Raw genomic sequence first — 24,948 nt, forward strand, 5'->3', positions numbered from 1 at the left:
TTCTTGTAATCTTTAATAAATTTAGTTGAATTCACTTGCTGTTGCATGTTTCAGATGGAGGGCAGGGGCCTATAAAACTATGGGAGAAAGAAATATACAAACTTATGATTCACAAACGTTGAACCTTTTTGATAAATAAGCTGTGTTCACCACATCCTAAAATCTGATGTCATAGTTTCAGATGGAGTTGCAGGGGCCTGTGCAACTCTGTGGAAGATTCACAGTTTTTGGAAGAAGAAATCAAAACTTAGGATCATTATTGTTTAAAGGGCCCCTTTAATGTAGCAAGGCAGCCATTGTAAATTATTATTTACTTTTATTTTAAGCCCCCAGAGGAAGTGCTGTCCAAGGCCCAATACAAATGAGCTGCATGTGTTCGCTTTAGTACATCTGCATTCATATTATAATTTGTGAAATATTCTAATGACTTCATCTGTAGATGTTCATATATGATCAATATAAAAAAACAAACAAACTAGAGCATTTTGTTCTTTTTCACCTTGTAGTTCCAGCTGTCAGCTCTTTCTGGTCAGATTGTGTTAAAATAAAGTTCAGGTCAAAGTCTAACACTGGGACAGGTTGAGAAACAAAAATACTCTCTTTTTAGTTTAGAAATATCACTTTAATCAACTTTAGACTCCTTTTTGGCTCTCCTCTCCTTTCTGCAGCAGCTCTGCCTGTGCTGTCTGCATATCTCCCTTGTCTAGCAGAGGAAAAAAAAACCAAAACAATCCGGTTCCTGCTAGTCACGTGGTTCAAGCGCTACATGAATTTCAAAATAAATATATAATAATAATAATAATAATAATAATAATAATAATAATAAAATATTTGACTTTTGAAATTAATTGTAACCATATCACATATTTATTGACGTTTTATCAAAAACATTTATTTCTGTTTTTTATCAACAAGCTTTTACTTTGAAAATCACAATGTTAACCTGGGTTACACAGAGTTGTATTAGAAGTCATGTGACCTCTTGTCTCCATGGCAACGGTTTCTGGCAAAGCTTTGTTTCTCTTTGAGGTTCTCTTTGAGCTTTGTGAGAGCTTTGTGATGTCATAGGGTTGCTCTCCTCAGAAATTAGCACCTGTAACGATTGTACAGGTTTCTACAAACTTTAGACCACACAATTTAAACTTTTGAATGAATGAAAAAATGGAAGAGAAGAGACCAATCACTGTAGACAAGATTCATATCCCCCCAGATGATCTTATTAGGATAATAAAGAGCCACTTTAACAGAGTGAGCCCTCTTCAGTGGACTATGTTGGCTAATGGGATGTGCGACAATGAGACCAAACAAATTCTCCTGACGATGTTCATCCAGCTAGTCCAAACGCTATCTACAAACGTTTTAAGACAGGTTATCCCGAAGGACGAGGTCAGGGTAAGGTGTATGAACGAAGAGGAGTCAACTCGTGCGTTTGGGACTATAACCGCCGTTCTCGAAGAATCGATTGGTTTGGTTTTCGCACGGGCTTTAAATATCCCCAACGTTCCATTGACGTCTGACTCAGAGCAATTAACAGTAATGATTCAGAAAGAGGTATCCCAAAAGGTGAATAGCGCCCTCTCTGATATGTCCGAGTTACAACAAGGAAGTATCAGAGTAAACTCATCATTAACTAGTTCAGACGCAGCTCGCAGCATGGTTGACAAAGCCAAAGCATGTCTGAAAGCATGCTTAAACGTGTTAACTTGCTCCTGCGTGTCTATTCGCAGTTGCACTACAAGTCCAATAGGGGATGCTGAAGAACCTTCTAAACGGCCGGCATCAGAGAACTCATTTTACTCCACAAAGAGTCCATGTCACTGCTGTTTTTCGATGTTCGCTAGGAAGAACTTCAGAAAACTGAAGGAATCTTTAGATAGAAGAATATTCACACCTAAATCTGAAACTCCGATTAGAACAGAGTGTACTACCCCTGAAACTACCTCAGTGGGCAGAGTGACTACTACCCCTGAAACTACCTCAGTGGGCAGAGTGACTACTACCCCTGAAACTACCTCAGTGGGCAGAGTGACCAATACCCCTGGAACTACCCCTGGAACTACCCAAACAAGCCAAATTTTAACCACCCCCCGCTCGCCAGAGATCGATTATGAAACCATCAGACGTGAAGTTGACACATTATTTCACAAGCTAAACTTGGCCAAACTGGACGGATTGGCTGAGAGTCAACATAGTCTCTTGAGGGTTCTCAAAAGCAACGATATGGCTGCATTTTCATCAAGACTAACAGATATTATGTACCGTCACTTTGCCTTGATAGACAGTGCAATAGAGTGCATGTCTCCGATCCCAGACAGAAAAAGACCTGCGAGCGCCCACAATCTGGACCGTTTGTACGTTATAGTTGAAGATGAGGTTGCTACGTACCTTAAAAAGTTGTTAAACTTTATGCAGGAGGATATGGGAGAAGACATTTTTGATATGGACTTGTTTGAGATGTGTGTGGAAAGGGAACCAGTGTTTATAGATGTTCCTGCACCTGTACAAGTGCGGACACAAGTCTCAAGCACTACCCAAACCTCTCCATCTTTCCACATGTCCGTACCTTCCCAAGAATCAGTGACATCTCAAAAATCAGTGCCATCTTTCAATAACCGAAAGTATGACCTGTTTGAGAGATCCACGGTTCAACCTGCGGCACTTGTACCATCGTTTGTCTCCAAAGATGTACCAGCTGTTGTCTTGAACACACCAAAGAAAAAATCGACCCCTAATAACCCAAAGTATGACCTGTTTGATCCTGCGGCACTTGTACCATCGTTCGTCTCCCAAGATGTACCAGCTGTTGTCTTGAACACACCAAAGAAAAAATCGACCCCTAATTACCGAAAGTATGACCTGTTTGAGAGATCCATGGTTCAACCTGCGGCACTTGTACCATCGTTTGTCTCCAAAGATGTACCAGCTGTTGTCTCGAAAACACCAAAGAAAAAATCGACCCCTCTAAACAGACATTTGTCGCAAGGCCAGACCATGACGCAGATCATGGTCACTGCTTTGATGATAAAAATTTTCAAAGGAAACGTTGACTTGTATATGAGACACGAGACTTACGACGCCATCCTCACACGTTTAACACAAAAAGCGTGGAGGGAGATTGACATACCGGACAGGAAAATCAAGAAGACTGAGAAGAGACAGCACAAAATAATCAAAGATGTGATGAACCACCTTGAATGGGAGTATGGCTCATCCACGGCTCTGCTACAAAGCGTTATGGACAGTGACGGTAGGTTCGAGTACAGGGTTGTGGCGTTGCTAAAAATTCACATACAGAAAAAGACACGGGACTCTCTACCAGTTCGCTTTTTCAGATCTCTGTGGAAGTCCTGTTTCCCTTATGAATAAGCCCCCCCCCCAATTAAATGAAAGTGACTCAATTAAATGAAAGTTAATTGAGTAACTTTCATTTTAAACCCCTCGCGTTTGGATTACTCATTTATCTTCTAAGAAATGCCTTTAGTTGTTCAGTGCAGTGTGAGTACAAATCCCACAATGCACTGAGCTTGAACTAGAGTTGTTTCGTTATGGAGATAAAATAAACTAAAATCTGAATGAGAGGGGTGGACCTGAAAATACAACCAAATTTAAACAAAATCTAATTAGGCCCGAGCCTGGGACTCCGTCCCGGCGAGGGACTCATTAAAACCGCGTCCGGAGCATGGAAAATGGCAAAAATCAAGTAGTAAACACGCCCCGACATGGCAGTGAGTGTTGTCAAAAATTAGAACTCGACGAGTTCTAATTGTCACAAAAGGCGAAAGACGACTCAGTAGCGCCACCTCAAACTTTGATTTTCATGGGGCCAATGGGAGCCCGACTCGGAAAAAAGTCAACGTAAAAATCCGAACCTCACATCAAAAAATAGAACATGTCGGGACATGACAAAAATGATATTATGGCCCCGCCCTAAAATGTACAGGAAGTCGGCCATATTGGATCAAACCCTGGAATGACATTCAGGACATTTTCTCACACAGTTTTAATCACAAACAATGTAATGTATTAAAGTTATATAAATACACACACTTTTTCAGCTGCTCAAAATCTTTATATTTCTGTTAGAAGGTCAAAAAAAAAAAAAAAAAAAAAAGAAGAAAGAAAGTAAGAAAATGTAACACTGAATTGAGTTTCCTTATTTCTACATAATGCTCCTTTAGTCCAAAAGACAAAAATGCTACCTATAATCTATAATTGCTTTATTATTTGTGAAAAATAAAGATTCCAAACATGATCCTTTGGACATAAATGCATTTGTTCTTGTAATCTTTAATAAATTTAGTTGAATTCACTTGCTGTTGCATGTTTCAGATGGAGGGCAGGGGCCTATAAAACTATGGGAGAAAGAAATATACAAACTTATGATTCACAAACGTTGAACCTTTTTGATAAATAAGCTGTGTTCACCACATCCTAAAATCTAATGTCATAGTTTCAGATGGAGTTGCAGGGGCCTGTGCAACTCTGTGGAAGATTCACAGTTTTTGGAAGAAGAAATCAAAACTTAGGATCATTATTGTTTAAAGGGCCCCTTTAATGTAGCAAGGCAGCCATTGTAAATTATTATTTACTTTTATTTTAAGCCCCCAGAGGAAGTGCTGTCCAAGGCCCAATACAAATGAGCTGCATGTGTTCGCTTTAGTACATCTGCATTCATATTATAATTTGTGAAATATTCTAATGACTTCATCTGTAGATGTTCATATATGATCAATATAAAAAAACAAACAAACTAGAGCATTTTGTTCTTTTTCACCTTGTAGTTCCAGCTGTCAGCTCTTTCTGGTCAGATTGTGTTAAAATAAAGCTCAGGTCAAAGTCTAACAAAGCCTCAGACAGAGCATGCCCACTGTTAGCACCACACCAACCAAGGAATGTTGATGAGATCAGCTGCAAAGTATCAGTAGAAAGCCACTTTGAAGGCCTGAGCTGACAGACGAGAATTGTCCAGGCAAGGGACTAATTAAAACTGAATTTGGAGCTCATAAAATCACAAAAGTGAAGTAGTAAACAAGAACAAACATGATAGAGACGAGTATCAAAAATTAAAACCCTCTAATTTTGAGTGAATGCTCTAAAAAACACTGGCTCAGTAGTGCCACCTAAAAAAAAAACACAAAAAAAACCCAATAATATTCATGAGATGCCGGGCCCCCAAAAAACCAAACAAAAAAATTTGAAACTCTGCCCCAAAAAATACATCATGTCCCAACTTGTAAAAAAAAAATGCCTATCCCCTCAAATGTGCAAACACAAAGCACAAAGTACTAGAAAAAATCCATATGTAAATGGGCGACATGCTGCATCAAATCTGACATATACAAGAGCCATTTGTGCACTTCCTGGATTACTAATGACATCACAAGGTGGAACGGAGCATTTTAGCACTGTAGGTGACACACAAAATTAAACTTAACTGTTTTTGATGACAGAACAATATATCACGAAAAAATCTAGCACAGTACGGGCCTTTAAACAGGTTTGATTGTGAGAGGACAGGACATTCCCTCGTGTTGCTAGCGTAAACAAGCTCACTGATATTAATAGTTTAATCAGGCTCATTAGTATTCAGATGTATGTGTGTATGTGTGGACTGGTGCATCTGTTTACCATCACATGCTCTGCTTAGAGGAGGCTAACAGTACGATTAAAGGTGCACTGCAACTTTTCTGGAGGGAGGTGTGGCACCAGCTGTTATTGCGTTACATTGAATGTTCCGAAGTATGGCATTTACTTATCTTTCTCAGTAGAGACAAGCACGGTCAAGTGACAGGTCCGATCTCTGGAGAGGTGACCCTGCTCTCAGCAAGAATGAATGTTTTTTGATGTATTTTTGAGGAATAAAACACCTGTAAACCATACTAGTTAAGATGTATATGAATATGTTTTTTTTTCCTAAGCCAAAGGTTTTTAAAGTCGACTTTTTGGAGATTTCTACCATGTTATAACATCGTTTCCTCATTAAAAACATGGCGATTTAAATATGTTATGTGTTAACAAGTTACCCCATAGAAGTGTCTTTGATAGAGCTCTACTTTAAAATGTAGTCAAATTAAAACAAAAGCATATATTATACATTTTCAAAAATAAAATATCTACAGCTGTACTACTACCACCACTGAGACAATCATTCAGTCCTAACTTTCTGCCCATTGTTTCAGTTAAAGCGAAACTCACAAAGAGACAAGTTGTTGGAGGAGGCCCAGCAGATGATACAGGGCTGTCCGGTAACACGTGCATTTTTTATTTCCCATTTGTTCATTTCTGGTTGAACTTATCACATATTCTGAAGTCGTGCTCTGTTTTATCATTAACAGAAGCTTGCAGAAGGAAACCGACAGCTGGTCACCACTCACAGGTGTGCTCTGTACCGGAGTCTGGAGGAGCAGCTCCCAGACAGCGTCAAGTACGTCTCTACTACGCAAATAAAGGCTTCTGTTCTCAATTTGTTGTATGACGGGACGGTTGTACTAAGCCTGATTTTGTGATGATACTTATGGGAAAGGTAATGATAGTTTTGTCATTTTAACCCACTCGTAAGTACTCATCCATAGATTTAGTCGGAGTAAATGCCATATCCATCTAATAATGTATGATATGTTTTTATGCAGGGCTCTGGAGCAGGTGGCACACTTGAGCTTGTTCCTCTTCACAGACGCTCTGGTCTTGACCCGCCTCAGCCTGGATCACGTCCCGTTTGGCCTGGCTCACACCTGCACCTACAGCTTCATGACGTCTGTGGCTCTGTCCAGGCTGAGCGTCAGAGAGATCAACCACTCGCGCTGTACGTCAACTCAGACAACCGGAGGCAAAAGTGAAGGAACATGATTTGATTTCAGTGGAGAAATTGAGATTAACCACAGAATATAATGGTGATGATAATGCATTTTAATTTTCTAGACTCTTTGTTGGTGCGTTGAAACAGTAACACAGTAAGAGTAATGCACTGCTCCTCATTGTTTAATCCTTACTTACACTTTCTGTCAAGCTCAACTAGTATTTCAATCCTTTTAAACAGGGAAGCTGTCAGTTGCTTCTATATTAGTTATTACCCAAGAAAATGCCACGTAAAAATGAATAGATTATGTTTACAGTCAACTTTTCTGTTCTTTTTAGCATCTTTTACCAAACAATGCATGAAAATAAAAAGTATTTATCTTGACAAGAATACATTCAAATCAGGTACAGGCCCTATTTGAAAGTGTCCTTATGATCTACTCCACTTTGCCTCAAGTTTCCTTTATTCCAGGATTTTGAACATTCTACATAACATTTTAAAGCGTCTACAACTGTCTCTGCACATGGCCCCAGGGCACGCCGACCACGCCCACCTCTCATCTGCACTTAGTACTCTACGGCAGTATAAACACTTCCTGCAGGAGGTAACTATTTCAAACTTATCTGGGGTGGAGAAAGTACTCCATTTCTTTACTTAACATAGGGCTAAAATAACTAAAAACCTTTCATTATGTGTGATTTTATTAGTTATTTTATTAGTAAAACACTAAAAACACTGTGAAAAAACATGTACCAACGTGTCGTATTTTTCGTGTCATATTTAAGCTTCTGCAAAAATAACCTGTCTCCATAGATGTATGTGGTGAATTCCAGATGTAGCACCTCAGAGTGTTAACTACAGGGGAATATCAGTTAAGTGTATGTAATACTCTTCTATGGATCAGTGAATTTCGGTTTAGGTACGACTACTGGAGCAATTGTTGGAAGAACCTGAGTTATAAGAACCACAGACCAGTGAAATTAGTTTAAATCGCCGGCTTTCTTATTGAACAGTTTGTAAAAAATAAGAAAAATACATGGACAGACATTTACATTAAACATTAATTTCAAAACTCGTTTTCACTTTAAACCTTTCTTTTGATTTAAAGATTTTTCTTTCAGTTTTAAATTTCTAATTAATCGGTTGCAACCTTTTTAAGTTAGTTAGATCTAGTTTAAGTTATCTCTTATCTATTTTCTTGTTGTTGAGTTAACTTTTTAATTTAAATAATCTTTAGTTCTTTTCAGTTCTACTCAAAGTTACCCTTTAAGTTTGAACCATTTTGTTTTGTTGTTTACAACCAAACAAGAATAACCATAATTGTAAAATTCCCTTTTACAACTGTTCGTTATCATCAATCAAATAAAAAGGTAAAATTGGACAAAACTAAAATGAATTCAGCAAAAGGCTGAATCACCCTGTGTTGCAAAGAATAAGTACTCTTTCTTCTACTTATTAATCCAGTGTCTTTTGTGCAGGAGTTTGTGTAAATCCTACCAGTTCTGATGAAAACTATATAGTGTCCAGTAGAAGGCACATGGTTCCTGGCGCATGCGCAGTTCAGAAAGTCTGTGGGAGGCTCCACATCTTGTTTCACACACGTGGTTCTCAAAGTTGGTATTTAGCTGGATTCTTTCAAACCATACTTTAAAAGCCTATCATAGACAAGATAAAATATGCTGTAAGTACACAAAATACGTTGCTAGGATAGTGTTACAATACAGAAAATTATCATCAGCGGTCTTAATTGATTCTTGTTAAGAACACGCTGTCGCCAAAATGGCGGACGCGACAGGGACAAGTCTGGGCAATGAACTTTCAAAGTCTATCATTTTTTAGCTTTTTTAGGTTTTGCATTACATTCTCTTGAAAAGATTATTACATTGCACAAAATAAAATACATTTATTTTACACTCACCAAGTCCCATTCATCAAAAAAATCTAACCGTTTCCACACTGGGACAGGTTGAAAAACAAAATACTCTCTTTTTAGTTTAGAAATATCACTTTAATCAACTTTAGACTCCTTTTTGGCTCTCCTCTCCTTTCTGCAGCAGCTCTGCCTGTGCTGTCTGCATATCTCCCTCGTCTAGCATAGGAAAAAAACCCCAAAACAATCCGGTGGTTCCTGCTAGTCACGTGGTTCAAGCGCTACATGAATTTCAAAATAAATATAATATAATAATAATAATAATAATATTATTATTATTATTATTATTATTATTATATATTTATTTTGAAATTCATGTAGCGCTTGAACCACGTGACTAGCAGGAACCGGATTGTTTTGGGGTTTTTTCCTATGCTAGACCGAGGGAGATATGCAGACAGCACAGGCAGAGCTGCTGCAGAAAGGAGAGGAGAGCCAAAAAGGAGTCTAAAGTTGATTAAAGTGATATTTCTAAACTAAAAAGAGAGTATTTTTGTTTTTCAACCTGTCCCAGTGTGGAAACGGTTTAGATTTTTTTGATGAATGGGACTTGGTGAGTGTAAAATAAATGTATTTTATTTTGTGCAATGTAATAATCTTTTCAAGAGAATGTAATGCAAAACCTAAAAAGCTAAAAAATGATAGACTTTGAAAGTTCATTGCCCAGACTTGTCCCTGTCGCGTCCGCCATTTTGGCGACAGCGTGTTCTTAACAAGAATCAATTAAGACCGCTGATGATAATTTTCTGTATTGTAACACTATCCTAGCAACGTATTTTGTGTACTTAGGCATATTTTATCTTGTCTATGATAGGCTTTTAAAGTATGGTTTGAAAGAATCCAGCTAAATACCAACTTTGAGAACCACGTGTGTGAAACAAGATGTGGAGCCTCCCACAGACTTTCTGAACTGCGCATGCGCCAGGAACCATGTGCCTTCTACTGGACACTATATAGTTTTCATCAGAACTGGTAGGATTTACACAAACTCCTGCACAAAAGACACTGGATTAATAAGTAGAAGAAAGAGACTTTATTCTTTGCAACACAGGGTGATTCAGCCTTTTGCTGAATTCATTTTAGTTTTGTCCAATTTTACCTTTTTATTTGATTGATGATAACGAACAGTTGTAAAAGGGAATTTTACAATTATGGTTATTCTTGTTTGGTTGTAAACAACAAAACAAAATGGTTCAAACTTAAAGGGTAACTTTGAGTAGAACTGAAAAGAACTAAAGATTATTTAAATTAAAAAGTTAACTCAACAACAAGAAAATAGATAAGAGATAACTTAAACTAGATCTAACTAACTTAAAAAGGTTGCAACCGATTAATTTAGAAATTTAAAACTGAAAGAAAAATCTTTAAATCAAAAGAAAGGTTTAAAGTGAAAACGAGTTTTGAAATTAATGTTTAATGTAAATGTCTGTCCATGTATTTTTCTTATTTTTTTACAAACTGTTCAATAAGAAAGCCGGCGATTTAAACTAATTTCACTGGTCTGTGGTTCTTATAACTCAGGTTCTTCCAACAATTGCTCCAGTAGTCGTACCTAACCGAAATTCACTGATCCATAGAAGAGTATTACATACACTTAACTGATATTCCCCTGTAGTTAACACTCTGAGGTGCTACATCTGGAATTCACCACATACATCTATGGAGACAGGTTATTTTTGCAGAAGCTTAAATATGACACGAAAAATACGACACGTTGGTACATGTTTTTTCACAGTGTTTTTAGTGTTTTACTAATAAAATAACTAATAAAATCACACATAATGAAAGGTTTTTAGTTATTTTAGCCCTATGTTAAGTAAAGAAATGGAGTACTTTCTCCACCCCAGATAAGTTTGAAATAGTTACCTCCTGCAGGAAGTGTTTATACTGCCGTAGAGTACTAAGTGCAGATGAGAGGTGGGCGTAGTCGGCGTGCCCTGGGGCCATGTGCAGAGACAGTTGTAGACGCTTTAAAATGTTATGTAGAATGTTCAAAATCCTGGAATAAAGGAAACTTGAGGCAAAAGGAAGGGCCTGTACCTGATTTGAATGTATTCTTGTCAAGATAAATACTTTTTATTTTCATGCATTGTTTGGTAAAAGATGCTAAAAAAGAACAGAAAAGTTGACTGTAAAACATAATCTGTTCATTTTACGTGGCATTTTCTTGGGTAATAACTAATATAGAAGCAACTGACAGCTTCCCTGTTTAAAAGGATTGAAATACTAGTTGAGCTTGACAGAAAGTGTAAGTAAGGATTAAACAATGAGGAGCAGTGCATTACTCTTACTGTGTTACTGTTTCAACGCACCAACAAAGAGTCTAGAAAATTAAAATGCATTATCATCACCATTATATTCTGTGGTTAATCTCAATTTCTCCACTGAAATCAAATCATGTTCCTTCACTTTTGCCTCCGGTTGTCTGAGTTGACGTACAGCGCGAGTGGTTGATCTCTCTGACGCTCAGCCTGGACAGAGCCACAGACGTCATGAAGCTGTAGGTGCAGGTGTGAGCCAGGCCAAACGGGACGTGATCCAGGCTGAGGCGGGTCAAGACCAGAGCGTCTGTGAAGAGGAACAAGCTCAAGTGTGCCACCTGCTCCAGAGCCCTGCATAAAAACATATCATACATTATTAGATGGATATGGCATTTACTCCGACTAAATCTATGGATGAGTACTTACGAGTGGGTTAAAATGACAAAACTATCATTACCTTTCCCATAACTATCATCACAAAATCAGGCTTAGTACAACTGTCCCGTCATACAACAAATTGAGAACAGAAGCCTTTATTCGCGTAGTAGAGACGTACTTGACGCTGTCTGGGAGCTGCTCCTCCAGACTCCGGTACAGAGCACACCTGTGAGTGGTGACCAGCTGTCGGTTTCCTTCTGCAAGCTTCTGTTAATGATAAAACAGAGCACGACTTCAGAATATGTGATAAGTTCAACCAGAAATGAACAAATGGGAAATAAAAAATGCACGTGTTACCGGACAGCCCTGTATCATCTGCTGGGCCTCCTCCAACAACTTGTCTCTTTGTGAGTTTCGCTTTAACTGAAACAATGGGCAGAAAGTTAGGACTGAATGATTGTCTCAGTGGTGGTAGTAGTACAGCTGTAGATATTTTATTTTTGAAAATGTATAATATATGCTTTTGTTTTAATTTGACTACATTTTAAAGTAGAGCTCTATCAAAGACACTTCTATGGGGTAACTTGTTAACACATAACATATTTAAATCGCAATGTTTTTAATGAGGAAACGATGTTATAACATGGTAGAAATCTCCAAAAAGTCGACTTTAAAAACCTTTGGCTTAGGAAAAAAAAACATATTCATATACATCTTAACTAGTATGGTTTACAGGTGTTTTATTCCTCAAAAATACATCAAAAAACATTCATTCTTGCTGAGAGCAGGGTCACCTCTCCAGAGATCGGACCTGTCACTTGACCGTGCTTGTCTCTACTGAGAAAGATAAGTAAATGCCATACTTCGGAACATTCAATGTAACGCAATAACAGCTGGTGCCACACCTCCCTCCAGAAAAGTTGCAGTGCACCTTTAATCGTACTGTTAGCCTCCTCTAAGCAGAGCATGTGATGGTAAACAGATGCACCAGTCCACACATACACACATACATCTGAATACTAATGAGCCTGATTAAACTATTAATATCAGTGAGCTTGTTTACGCTAGCAACACGAGGGAATGTCCTGTCCTCTCACAATCAAACCTGTTTAAAGGCCCGTACTGTGCTAGATTTTTTCGTGATATATTGTTCTGTCATCAAAAACAGTTAAGTTTAATTTTGTGTGTCACCTACAGTGCTAAAATGCTCCGTTCCACCTTGTGATGTCATTAGTAATCCAGGAAGTGCACAAATGGCTCTTGTATATGTCAGATTTGATGCAGCATGTCGCCCATTTACATATGGATTTTTTCTAGTACTTTGTGCTTTGTGTTTGCACATTTGAGGAGATAGGCTTTTTTTTTTTTTTTTTACAAGTTGGGACATGATGTATTTTTTGGGGCAGAGTTTCAAATTTTTTTGTTTGGTTTTTTGGGGGTCCGGGATCTCATGAATATTATTGTATTTTGTGTTTTTGTTTTTTTGAGGTGGCACTACTGAGCCAGTGTTTTTTAGAGCATTCACTCAAAATTAGAGGGTTTTAATTTTTGATACTCGTCTCTATCATGTTTGTTCTTGTTTACTACTTCACTTTTGTGATTTTATGAGCTCCAAATTCAGTTTTAATTAGTCCCTTGCCTGGACAATTCTCGTCTGTCAGCTCAGGCCTTCAAAGTGGCTTTCTACTGATACTTTGCAGCTGATCTCATCAACATTCCTTGGTTGGTGTGGTGCTAACAGTGGGCATGCTCTGTCTGAGGCTTTGTTAGACTTTGACCTGAACTTTATTTTAACACAATCTGACCAGAAAGAGCTGACAGCTGGAACTACAACATGTGAAAAAGAACAAAATGCTCTAGTTTGTTTGTTTTTTTATATTGATCATATATGAACATCTACAGATGAAGTCATTAGAATATTTCACAAATTATAATATGAATGCAGATGTACTAAAGCGAACACATGCAGCTCATTTGTATTGGGCCTTGGACAGCACTTCCTCTGGGGGCTTAAAATAAAAGTAAATAATAATTTACAATGGCTGCCTTGCTACATTAAAGGGGCCCTTTAAACAATAATGATCCTAAGTTTTGATTTCTTCTTCCAAAAACTGTGAATCTTCCACAGAGTTGCACAGGCCCCTGCAACTCCATCTGAAACTATGACATCAGATTTTAGGATGTGGTGAACACAGCTTATTTATCAAAAAGGTTCAACGTTTGTGAGATGCTATTGTCCCGTACCAGCCAAACAGAGCACTCCGCTCTCAGAATGCAGGACTATTAGTGGTTCCTAGAGTGTCCAAAAGTACAGTGGGAGGGAGAGCATTCAGTTACCAAGCTCCTGTGCTATGGAATCAACTCCCTGCTGATGTTAAACAGGCCCCCACAGTCTCTGTATTTAAGACCAGGCTTAAAACCTTCCTCTTCGGTATAGCGTATGACCAGGTTACTTAGTGAGGGAGTTAGGGTTATTAAAACCCGGGATAAGATAAGCTGCAGTAGGAGTAACTAGCTGGGGGAAGTATGGCAACCTGAGCACTATCCTCTACTTTGCCCTATTTTCTCATCAGCAATGCTATTCACATGTTGTCCCCTGTCCCACTCCCCCTGTGGAGTGTATCTCTTTCAGATGCCCCGATGACAGTTGGACCTCCTCCTTGCCTGGCTCTCCTCCTCCTCGCCCGGCTCTCCTCCTCCTCGTCTGGTCTCCTGGCCGATTTCTTATGTTGTCTGATTTTTCCTGTTGTGTCTGATTTTTCCTGTTGTGTCTGATTTTTCTTGTTGTGTCTGATTCTTCCTGTTGTTTTGTTTTTTGTGTCTTGGCGGCACGGTGACTGAGTGCCATCACTCATGTCTCACAGCAAGAAGGTTGGTTCGATCCCCGGGTCACCAGGCCTTTCTGTGTGGAGTTTTTCATGTTTCTCCCCGTGTCTGGATGGGTTTCCTCCGGGTACTCCGGTTTCCCCCATCAACCAAAACATGAACGCCCTTCGAGACAACTGTTGTTGTGATTTTGGGCGTTACAAAAATAAATGAATTGAATTGAATTGAATTGAATCAAAAGTTTGTATATTTCTTTCTCCCATAGTTTTATAGGCCCCTGCCCTCCATCTGAAACATGCAACAGCAAGTGAATTCAACTAAATTTATTAAAGATTACAAGAACAAATGCATTTATGTCCAAAGGATCATGTTTGGAATCTTTATTTTTCACAAATAATAAAGCAATTATAGATTATAGGTAGCATTTTTGTCTTTTGGACTAAAGGAGCATTATGTAGAAATAAGGAAACTCAATTCAGTGTTACATTTTCTTACTTTCTTTCTTCTTTTTTTTTTTTTTTTTTTGACCTTCTAACAGAAATATAAAGATTTTGAGCAGCTGAAAAAGTGTGTGTATTTATATAACTTTAATACATTACATTGTTTGTGATTAAAACTGTGTGAGAAAATGTCCTGAATGTCATTCCAGGGTTTGATCCAATATGGCCGACTTCCTGTACATTTTAGGGCGGGGCCATAATATCATTTTTGTCATGTCCCGACATGTTCTATTTTTTGATGTGAGGTTCGGATTTTTACGTTGACTTTTTTCCGAGTCGGGCTCCCATTGGCCCCATGAAAATCAAAGTTTGAGGTGGCGCTACTGAGTCGTCTTTCGTTATTTTTTCTCGGGGTCTTTTGTGACAATTAGAACTCGTCGAGTTCTAATTTTTGACAACACTCACTGCCATGTCGGGGCGTGTTTACTACTTGATTTTTGCCATTTTCCATGCTCCGGACGCGGTTTTAATGAGTCCCTCGCCGGGACGGAGTCCCAGGCTCGGGCCTAATTAGATTTTGTTTAAATTTGGTTGTATTTTCAGGTCCACCCCTCTCATTCAGATTTTAGTTTATTTTATCTCCATAACGAAACAACTCTAGTTCAAGCTCAGTGCATTGTGGGATTTGTACTCACACTGCACTGAACAACTAAAGGCATTTCTTAGAAGATAAATGAGTAATCCAAACGCGAGGGGTTTAAAATGAAAGTTACTCAATTAACTTTCATTTAATTGAGTCACTTTCATTTAATTGGGGGGGGGGGGCTTATTCATAAGGGAAACAGGACTTCCACAGAGATCTGAAAAAGCGAACTGGTAGAGAGTCCCGTGTCTTTTTCTGTATGTGAATTTTTAGCAACGCCACAACCCTGTACTCGAACCTACCGTCACTGTCCATAACGCTTTGTAGCAGAGCCGTGGATGAGCCATACTCCCATTCAAGGTGGTTCATCACATCTTTGATTATTTTGTGCTGTCTCTTCTCAGTCTTCTTGATTTTCCTGTCCGGTATGTCAATCTCCCTCCACGCTTTTTGTGTTAAACGTGTGAGGATGGCGTCGTAAGTCTCGTGTCTCATATACAAGTCAACGTTTCCTTTGAAAATTTTTATCATCAAAGCAGTGACCATGATCTGCGTCATGGTCTGGCCTTGCGACAAATGTCTGTTTAGAGGGGTCGATTTTTTCTTTGGTGTTTTCGAGACAACAGCTGGTACATCTTTGGAGACAAACGATGGTACAAGTGCCGCAGGTTGAACCATGGATCTCTCAAACAGGTCATACTTTCGGTAATTAGGGGTCGATTTTTTCTTTGGTGTGTTCAAGACAACAGCTGGTACATCTTGGGAGACGAACGATGGTACAAGTGCCGCAGGATCAAACAGGTCATACTTTGGGTTATTAGGGGTCGATTTTTTATTTGGTGTGTTAAAGACAACAGCTGGTACATCTTTGGAGACAAACGATGGTACAAGTGCCGCAGGTTGAACCATGGATCTCTCAAACAGGTCATACTTTCGGTTATTGAAAGATGGCACTGATTTTTGAGATGTCACTGATTCTTGGGAAGGTACGGACATGTGGAAAGATGGAGAGGTTTGGGTAGTGCTTGAGACTTGTGTCCGCACTTGTACAGGTGCAGGCACATCTATAAACACTGGTTCCCTTTCCACACACATCTCAAACAAGTCCATATCAAAAATGTCTTCTCCCATATCCTCCTGCATAAAGTTTAACAACTTTTTAAGGTACGTAGCAACCTCATCTTCAACTATAACGTACAAACGGTCCAGATTGTGGGCGCTCGCAGGTCTTTTTCTGTCTGGGATCGGAGACATGCACTCTATTGCACTGTCCATCAAGGCAAAGTGACGGTACATAATATCTGTTAGTCTTGATGAAAATGCAGCCATATCGTTGCTTTTGAGAACCCTCAAGAGACTATGTTGACTCTCAGCCAATCCGTCCAGTTTGGCCAAGTTTAGCTTGTGAAATAATGTGTCAACTTCACGTCTGATGGTTTCATAATCGATCTCTGGCGAGCGGGGGGTGGTTAAAATTTGGCTTGTTTGGGTAGTTCCAGGGGTAGTTCCAGGGGTAGTTTCAGGGGTATTGGTCACTCTGCCCACTGAGGTAGTTTCAGGGGTAGTACACTCTGTTCTAATCGGAGTTTCAGATTTAGGTGTGAATATTCTTCTATCTAAAGATTCCTTCAGTTTTCTGAAGTTCTTCCTAGCGAACATCGAAAAACAGCAGTGACATGGACTCTTTGTGGAGTAAAATGAGTTCTCTGATGCCGGCCGTTTAGAAGGTTCTTCAGCATCCCCTATTGGACTTGTAGTGCAACTGCGAATAGACACGCAGGAGCAAGTTAACACGTTTAAGCATGCTTTCAGACATGCTTTGGCTTTGTCAACCACGCTGCGAGCTGCGTCTGAACTAGTTAATGATGAGTTTACTCTGATACTTCCTTGTTGTAACTCGGACATATCAGAGAGGGCGCTATTCACCTTTTGGGATACCTCTTTCTGAATCATTACTGTTAATTGCTCTGAGTCAGACGTCAATGGAACGTTGGGGATATTTAAAGCCCGTGCGAAAACCAAACCAATCGATTCTTCGAGAACGGCGGTTATAGTCCCAAACGCACGAGTTGACTCCTCTTCGTTCATACACCTTACCCTGACCTCGTCCTTCGGGATAACCTGTCTTAAAACGTTTGTAGATAGCGTTTGGACTAGCTGGATGAACATCGTCAGGAGAATTAGTTTGGTCTCATTGTCGCACATCCCATTAGCCAACATAGTCCACTGAAGAGGGCTCACTCTGTTAAAGTGGCTCTTTATTATCCTAATAAGATCATCTGGGGGGATATGAATCTTGTCTACAGTGATTGGTCTCTTCTCTTCCATTTTTTCATTCATTCAAAAGTTTAAATTGTGTGGTCTAAAGTTTGTAGAAACCTGTACAATCGTTACAGGTACTAATTTCTGAGGAGAGCAACCCTATGACATCACAAAGCTCTCACAAAGCTCAAAGAGAACCTCAAAGAGAAACAAAGCTTTGCCAGAAACCGTTGCCATGGAGACAAGAGGTCACATGACTTCTAATACAACTCTGTGTAACCCAGGTTAACATTGTGATTTTCAAAGTAAAAGCTTGTTGATAAAAAACAGAAATAAACGTTTTTGATAAAACGTCAATAAATATGTGATATGGTTACAATTAATTTCAAAAGTCAAATATTTTATTATTATTATTATTATTATTATTATTATTATTATTATTATTATTATTATTATTATTATTATTATTATTATTATTATTATTATTATATATTTATTTTGAAATTCATGTAGCGCTTGAACCACGTGACTAGCAGGAACCGGATTGTTTTGGGTTTTTTTTCCTCTGCTAGACGAGGGAGATATGCAGACAGCACAGACAGAGCTGCTGCAGAAAGGAGAGGAGAGCCAAAAAGGAGTCTAAAGTTGATTAAAGTGATATTTCTAAACTAAAAAGAGAGTATTTTTGTTTTTCAACCTGTCCCAGTGTGGAAACGGTTAGATTTTTTTGATCAATGGGACTTGGTGAGTGTAAAATAAATGTATTTTATTTTGTGCAATGTAATAATCTTTTCAAGAGAATGTAATGCAAAACCTAAAAAGCTAAAAAATGATAGACTTTGAAAGTTCATTGCCCAGACTTGTCCCTGTCGCGTCCGCCATTTTGGCGACAGCGTGTTCTTAACAAGAATCAATTAAGACCGCTGATGATAATTTTCTGTATTGTAACACTATCCTAGCAACGTATTTTGTGTACTTACACATATTTTATCTTGTCTATGATAGGCTTTTAAAGTATGGTTTGAAAGAATCCAGCTAAATACCAACTTTGAGAACCACGTGTGTGAAACAAGATGTGGAGCCTCCCACAGACTTTCTGAACTGCGCATGCGCCAGGAACCATGTGCCTTCTACTGGACACTATATAGTTTTCATCAGAACTGGTAGGATTTACACAAACTCCTGCACAAAAGACACTGGATTAATAAGTAGAAGAAAGAGACTTTATTCTTTGCAACACAGGGTGATTCAGCCTTTTGCTGAATTCATTTTAGTTTTGTCCAATTTTACCTTTTTATTTGATTGATGATAACGAACAGTTGTAAAAGGGAATTTTACAATTATGGTTATTCTTGTTTGGTTGTAAACAACAAAACAAAATGGTTCAAACTTAAAGGGTAACTTTGAGTAGAACTGAAAAGAACTAAAGATTATTTAAATTAAAAAGTTAACTCAACAACAAGAAAATAGATAAGAGATAACTTAAACTAGATCTAACTAACTTAAAAAGGTTGCAACCGATTAATTTAGAAATTTAAAACTGAAAGAAAAATCTTTAAATCAAAAGAAAGGTTTAAAGTGAAAACGAGTTTTGAAATTAATGTTTAATGTAAATGTCTGTCCATGTATTTTTCTTATTTTTTACAAACTGTTCAATAAGAAAGCCGGCGATTTAAACTAATTTCACTGGTCTGTGGTTCTTATAACTCAGGTTCTTCCAACAATTGCTCCAGTAGTCGTACCTAACCGAAATTCACTGATCCATAGAAGAGTATTACATACACTTAACTGATATTCCCCTGTAGTTAACACTCTGAGGTGCTACATCTGGAATTCACCACATACATCTATGGAGACAGGTTATTTTTGCAGAAGCTTAAATATGACACAAAAAATACGACACGTTGGTACATGTTTTTTCACAGTGTTTTTAGTGTTTTACTAATAAAATAACTAATAAAATCACACATAATGAAAGGTTTTTAGTTATTTTAGCCCTATGTTAAGTAAAGAAATGGAGTACTTTCTCCACCCCAGATAAGTTTGAAATAGTTACCTCCTGCAGGAAGTGTTTATACTGCCGTAGAGTACTAAGTGCAGATGAGAGGTGGGCGTGGTCGGCGTGCCCTGGGGCCATGTGCAGAGACAGTTGTAGACGCTTTAAAATGTTATGTAGAATGTTCAAAATCCTGGAATAAAGGAAACTTGAGGCAAAAGTGGAGTAGATCATAAGACACTTTCAAATAGGGCCTGTACCTGATTTGAATGTATTCTTGTCAAGATAAATACTTTTTATTTTCATGCATTGTTTGGTAAAAAAGTTGACTGTAAAACATAATCTATTCATTTTACGTGGCATTTTCTTGGGTAATAACTAATATAGAAGCAACTGACAGCTTCCCTGTTTAAAAGGATTGAAATACTAGTTGAGCTTGACAGAAAGTGTAAGTAAGGATTAAACAATGAGGAGCAGTGCATTACTCTTACTGTGTTACTGTTTCAACGCACCAACAAAGAGTCTAGAAAATTAAAATGCATTATCATCACCATTATATTCTGTGGTTAATCTCAATTTCTCCACTGAAATCAAATCATGTTCCTTCACTTTTGCCTCCGGTTGTCTGAGTTGACGTACAGCGCGAGTGGTTGATCTCTCTGACGCTCAGCCTGGACAGAGCCACAGACGTCATGAAGCTGTAGGTGCAGGTGTGAGCCAGGCCAAACGGGACGTGATCCAGGCTGAGGCGGGTCAAGACCAGAGCGTCTGTGAAGAGGAACAAGCTCAAGTGTGCCACCTGCTCCAGAGCCCTGCATAAAAACATATCATACATTATTAGATGGATATGGCATTTACTCCGACTAAATCTATGGATGAGTACTTACGAGTGGGTTAAAATGACAAAACTATCATTACCTTTCCCATAACTATCATCACAAAATCAGGCTTAGTACAACCGTCCCGTCATACAACAAATTGAGAACAGAAGCCTTTATTCGCGTAGTAGAGACGTACTTGACGCTGTCTGGGAGCTGCTCCTCCAGACTCCGGTACAGAGCACACCTGTGAGTGGTGACCAGCTGTCGGTTTCCTTCTGCAAGCTTCTGTTAATGATAAAACAGAGCACGACTTCAGAATATGTGATAAGTTCAACCAGAAATGAACAAATGGGAAATAAAAAATGCACGTGTTACCGGACAGCCCTGTATCATCTGCTGGGCCTCCTCCAACAACTTGTCTCTTTGTGAGTTTCGCTTTAACTGAAACAATGGGCAGAAAGTTAGGACTGAATGATTGTCTCAGTGGTGGTAGTAGTACAGCTGTAGATATTTTATTTTTGAAAATGTATAATATATGCTTTTGTTTTAATTTGACTACATTTTAAAGTAGAGCTCTATCAAAGACACTTCTATGGGGTAACTTGTTAACACATAACATATTTAAATCGCCATGTTTTTAATGAGGAAACGATGTTATAACATGGTAGAAATCTCCAAAAAGTCGACTTTAAAAACCTTTGGCTTAGGAAAAAAAAACATATTCATATACATCTTAACTAGTATGGTTTACAGGTGTTTTATTCCTCAAAAATACATCAAAAAACATTCATTCTTGCTGAGAGCAGGGTCACCTCTCCAGAGATCGGACCTGTCACTTGACCGTGCTTGTCTCTACTGAGAAAGATAAGTAAATGCCATACTTCGGAACATTCAATGTAACGCAATAACAGCTGGTGCCACACCTCCCTCCAGAAAAGTTGCAGTGCACCTTTAATCGTACTGTTAGCCTCCTCTAAGCAGAGCATGTGATGGTAAACAGATGCACCAGTCCACACATACACACATACATCTGAATACTAATGAGCCTGATTAAACTATTAATATCAGTGAGCTTGTTTACGCTAGCAACACGAGGGAATGTCCTGTCCTCTCACAATCAAACCTGTTTAAAGGCCAGTACTGTGCTAGATTTTTTCGTGATATATTGTTCTGTCATCAAAAACAGTTAAGTTTAATTTTGTGTGTCACCTACAGTGCTAAAATGCTCCGTTCCACCTTGTGATGTCATTAGTAATCCAGGAAGTGCACAAATGGCTCTTGTATATGTCAGATTTGATGCAGCATGTCGTCCATTTACATATGGATTTTTTCTAGTACTTTGTGCTTTGTGTTTGCACATTTGAGGAGATAGGCATTTTTTTTTTTTTTTTTTTTTTTTACAAGTTGGGACATGATGTATTTTTTGGGGCAGAGTTTCAAATTTTTTTGTTTGGTTTTTTGGGGGCCCGGGATCTCATGAATATTATTGTATTTTGTGTTTTTGTTTTTTTGAGGTGGCACTACTGAGCCAGTGTTTTTTAGAGCATTCACTCAAAATTAGAGGGTTTTAATTTTTGATACTCGTCTCTATCATGTTTGTTCTTGTTTACTACTTTTGTGATTTTATGAGCTCCAAATTCAGTTTTAATTAGTCCCTTGCCTGGACAATTCTCGTCTGTCAGCTCAGGCCTTCAAAGTGGCTTTCTACTGATATTTTGCAGCTGATCTCATCAACATTCCTTGGTTGGTGTGGTGCTAACAGTGGGCATGCTCTGTCTGAGGCTTTGTTAGACTTTGACCTGAACTTTATTTTAACACAATCTGACCAGAAAGAGCTGACAGCTGGAACTACAAGGTGAAAAAGAACAAAATGCTCTAGTTTGTTTGTTTTTTTATATTGATCATATATGAACATCTACAGATGAAGTCATTAGAATATTTCACAAATTATAATATGAATGCAGATGTACTAAAGCGAACACATGCAGCTCATTTGTATTGGGCCTTGGACAGCACTTCCTCTGGGGGCTTAAAATAAAAGTAAATAATAATTTACAATGGCTGCCTTGCTACATTAAAGGGGCCCTTTAAACAATAATGATCCTAAGTTTTGATTTCTTCTTCCAAAAACTGTGAATCTTCCACAGAGTTGCACAGGCCCCTGCAACTCCATCTGAAACTATGACATCAGATTTTAGGATGTGGTGAACACAGCTTATTTATCAAAAAGGTTCAACGTTTGTGAATCAAAAGTTTGTATATTTCTTTCTCCCATAGTTTTATAGGCCCCTGCCCTCCATCTGAAACATGCAACAGCAAGTGAATTCAACTAAATTTATTAAAGATTACAAGAACAAATGCATTTATGTCCAAAGGATCATGTTTGGAATCTTTATTTTTCACAAATAATAAAGCAATTATAGATTATAGGTAGAATTTTTGTCTTTTGGACTAAAGGAGCATTATGTAGAAATAAGGAAACTCAATTCAGTGTTACATTTTCTTACTTTCTTTCTTCTTTTTTTTTTTTTTTTTTTTGACCTTCTAACAGAAATATAAAGATTTTGAGCAGCTGAAAAAGTGTGTGTATTTATATAACTTTAATACATTACATTGTTTGTGATTAAAACTGTGTGAGAAAATGTCCTGAATGTCATTCCAGGGTTTGATCCAATATGGCCGACTTCCTGTACATTTTAGGGCGGGGCCATAATATCATTTTTGTCATGTCCCGACATGTTCTATTTTTTGATGTGAGGTTCGGATTTTTACGTTGACTTTTTTCCGAGTCGGGCTCCCATTGGCCCCATGAAAATCAAAGTTTGAGGTGGCGCTACTGAGTCGTCTTTCGCCTTTTGTGACAATTAGAACTCGACGAGTTCTAATTTTTGACAACACTCACTGCCATGTCGGGGCGTGTTTACTACTTGATTTTTGCCATTTTCCATGCTCCGGACGCGGTTTTAATGAGTCCCTCGCCGGGACGGAGTCCCAGGCTCGGGCCTAATTAGATTTTGTTTAAATTTGGTTGTATTTTCAGGTCCACCCCTCTCATTCAGATTTTAGTTTATTTTATCTCCATAACGAAACAACTCTAGTTCAAGCTCAGTGCATTGTGGGATTTGTACTCACACTGCACTGAACAACTAAAGGCATTTCTTAGAAGATAAATGAGTAATCCAAACGCGAGGGGTTTAAAATGAAAGTTACTCAATTAACTTTCATTTAATTGAGTCACTTTCATTTAATTGGGGGGGGGCTTATTCATAAGGGAAACAGGACTTCCACAGAGATCTGAAAAAGCGAACTGGTAGAGAGTCCCGTGTCTTTTTCTGTATGTGAATTTTTAGCAACGCCACAACCCTGTACTCGAACCTACCGTCACTGTCCATAACGCTTTGTAGCAGAGCCGTGGATGAGCCATACTCCCATTCAAGGTGGTTCATCACATCTTTGATTATTTTGTGCTGTCTCTTCTCAGTCTTCTTGATTTTCCTGTCCGGTATGTCAATCTCCCTCCACGCTTTTTGTGTTAAACGTGTGAGGATGGCGTCGTAAGTCTCGTGTCTCATATACAAGTCAACGTTTCCTTTGAAAATTTTTATCATCAAAGCAGTGACCATGATCTGCGTCATGGTCTGGCCTTGCGACAAATGTCTGTTTAGAGGGGTCGATTTTTTCTTTGGTGTTTTAGAGACAACAGCTGGTACATCTTTGGAGACAAACGATGGTACAAGTGCCGCAGGTTGAACCATGGATCTCTCAAACAGGTCATACTTTCGGTAATTAGGGGTCGATTTTTTCTTTGGTGTGTTCAAGACAACAGCTGGTACATCTTGGGAGACGAACGATGGTACAAGTGCCGCAGGATCAAACAGGTCATACTTTGGGTTATTAGGGGTCGATTTTTTCTTTGGTGTGTTCAAGACAACAGCTGGTACATCTTTGGAGACAAACGATGGTACAAGTGCCGCAGGTTGAACCATGGATCTCTCAAACAGGTCATACTTTCGGTTATTGAAAGATGGCACTGATTTTTGAGATGTCACTGATTCTTGGGAAGGTACGGACATGTGGAAAGATGGAGAGGTTTGGGTAGTGCTTGAGACTTGTGTCCGCACTTGTACAGGTGCAGGAACATCTATAAACACTGGTTCCCTTTCCACACACATCTCAAACAAGTCCATATCAAAAATGTCTTCTCCCATATCCTCCTGCATAAAGTTGAACAACTTTTTAAGGTACGTAGCAACCTCATCTTCAACTATAACGTACAAACGGTCCAGATTGTGGGCGCTCGCAGGTCTTTTTCTGTCTGGGATCGGAGACATGCACTCTATTGCACTGTCCATCAAGGCAAAGTGACGGTACATAATATCTGTTAGTCTTGATGAAAATGCAGCCATATCGTTGCTTTTGAGAACCCTCAAGAGACTATGTTGACTCTCAGCCAATCCGTCCAGTTTGGCCAAGTTTAGCTTGTGAAATAATGTGTCAACTTCACGTCTGATGGTTTCATAATCGATCTCTGGCGAGCGGGGGGTGGTTAAAATTTGGCTTGTTTGGGTAGTTCCAGGGGTAGTTCCAGGGGTAGT

The 24,948-nt window shown here is 38.7% G+C and overlaps 3 long non-coding RNA genes across 3 annotated transcripts; 1 reads left to right on the forward strand and 2 right to left on the reverse strand.

The window, feature by feature from the left end:
• The first annotated feature begins 6,183 nt into the window (after window positions 1–6,183).
• Window positions 6,184–6,746, forward strand: LOC129456982 (uncharacterized). Its single transcript, XR_008649028.1, has 3 exons — window positions 6,184–6,245; window positions 6,336–6,424; window positions 6,630–6,746. It is a non-coding gene; the product is annotated as an uncharacterized LOC129456982 (long non-coding RNA).
• Window positions 6,747–11,221: 4,475 nt separating this feature from the next.
• On the reverse strand, window positions 11,222–11,784 carry LOC129456985 (uncharacterized). Its single transcript, XR_008649030.1, has 3 exons — window positions 11,723–11,784; window positions 11,544–11,632; window positions 11,222–11,338 (listed from the first exon to the last, which is right to left on the reverse strand). It is a non-coding gene; the product is annotated as an uncharacterized LOC129456985 (long non-coding RNA).
• An 8,443-nt stretch (window positions 11,785–20,227) lies between these two features.
• LOC129456984 (uncharacterized) lies at window positions 20,228–20,790 on the reverse strand. The gene is made up of 3 exons (XR_008649029.1): window positions 20,729–20,790; window positions 20,550–20,638; window positions 20,228–20,344 (listed from the first exon to the last, which is right to left on the reverse strand). It is a non-coding gene; the product is annotated as an uncharacterized LOC129456984 (long non-coding RNA).
• Between the last annotated feature and the right edge of the window lie 4,158 nt (window positions 20,791–24,948).

The sequence above is a fragment of the Periophthalmus magnuspinnatus genome, chromosome 2, assembly GCF_009829125.3.
Source record: "Periophthalmus magnuspinnatus isolate fPerMag1 chromosome 2, fPerMag1.2.pri, whole genome shotgun sequence".
Taxonomy (NCBI): Eukaryota; Metazoa; Chordata; class Actinopteri; order Gobiiformes; family Gobiidae; genus Periophthalmus; species Periophthalmus magnuspinnatus.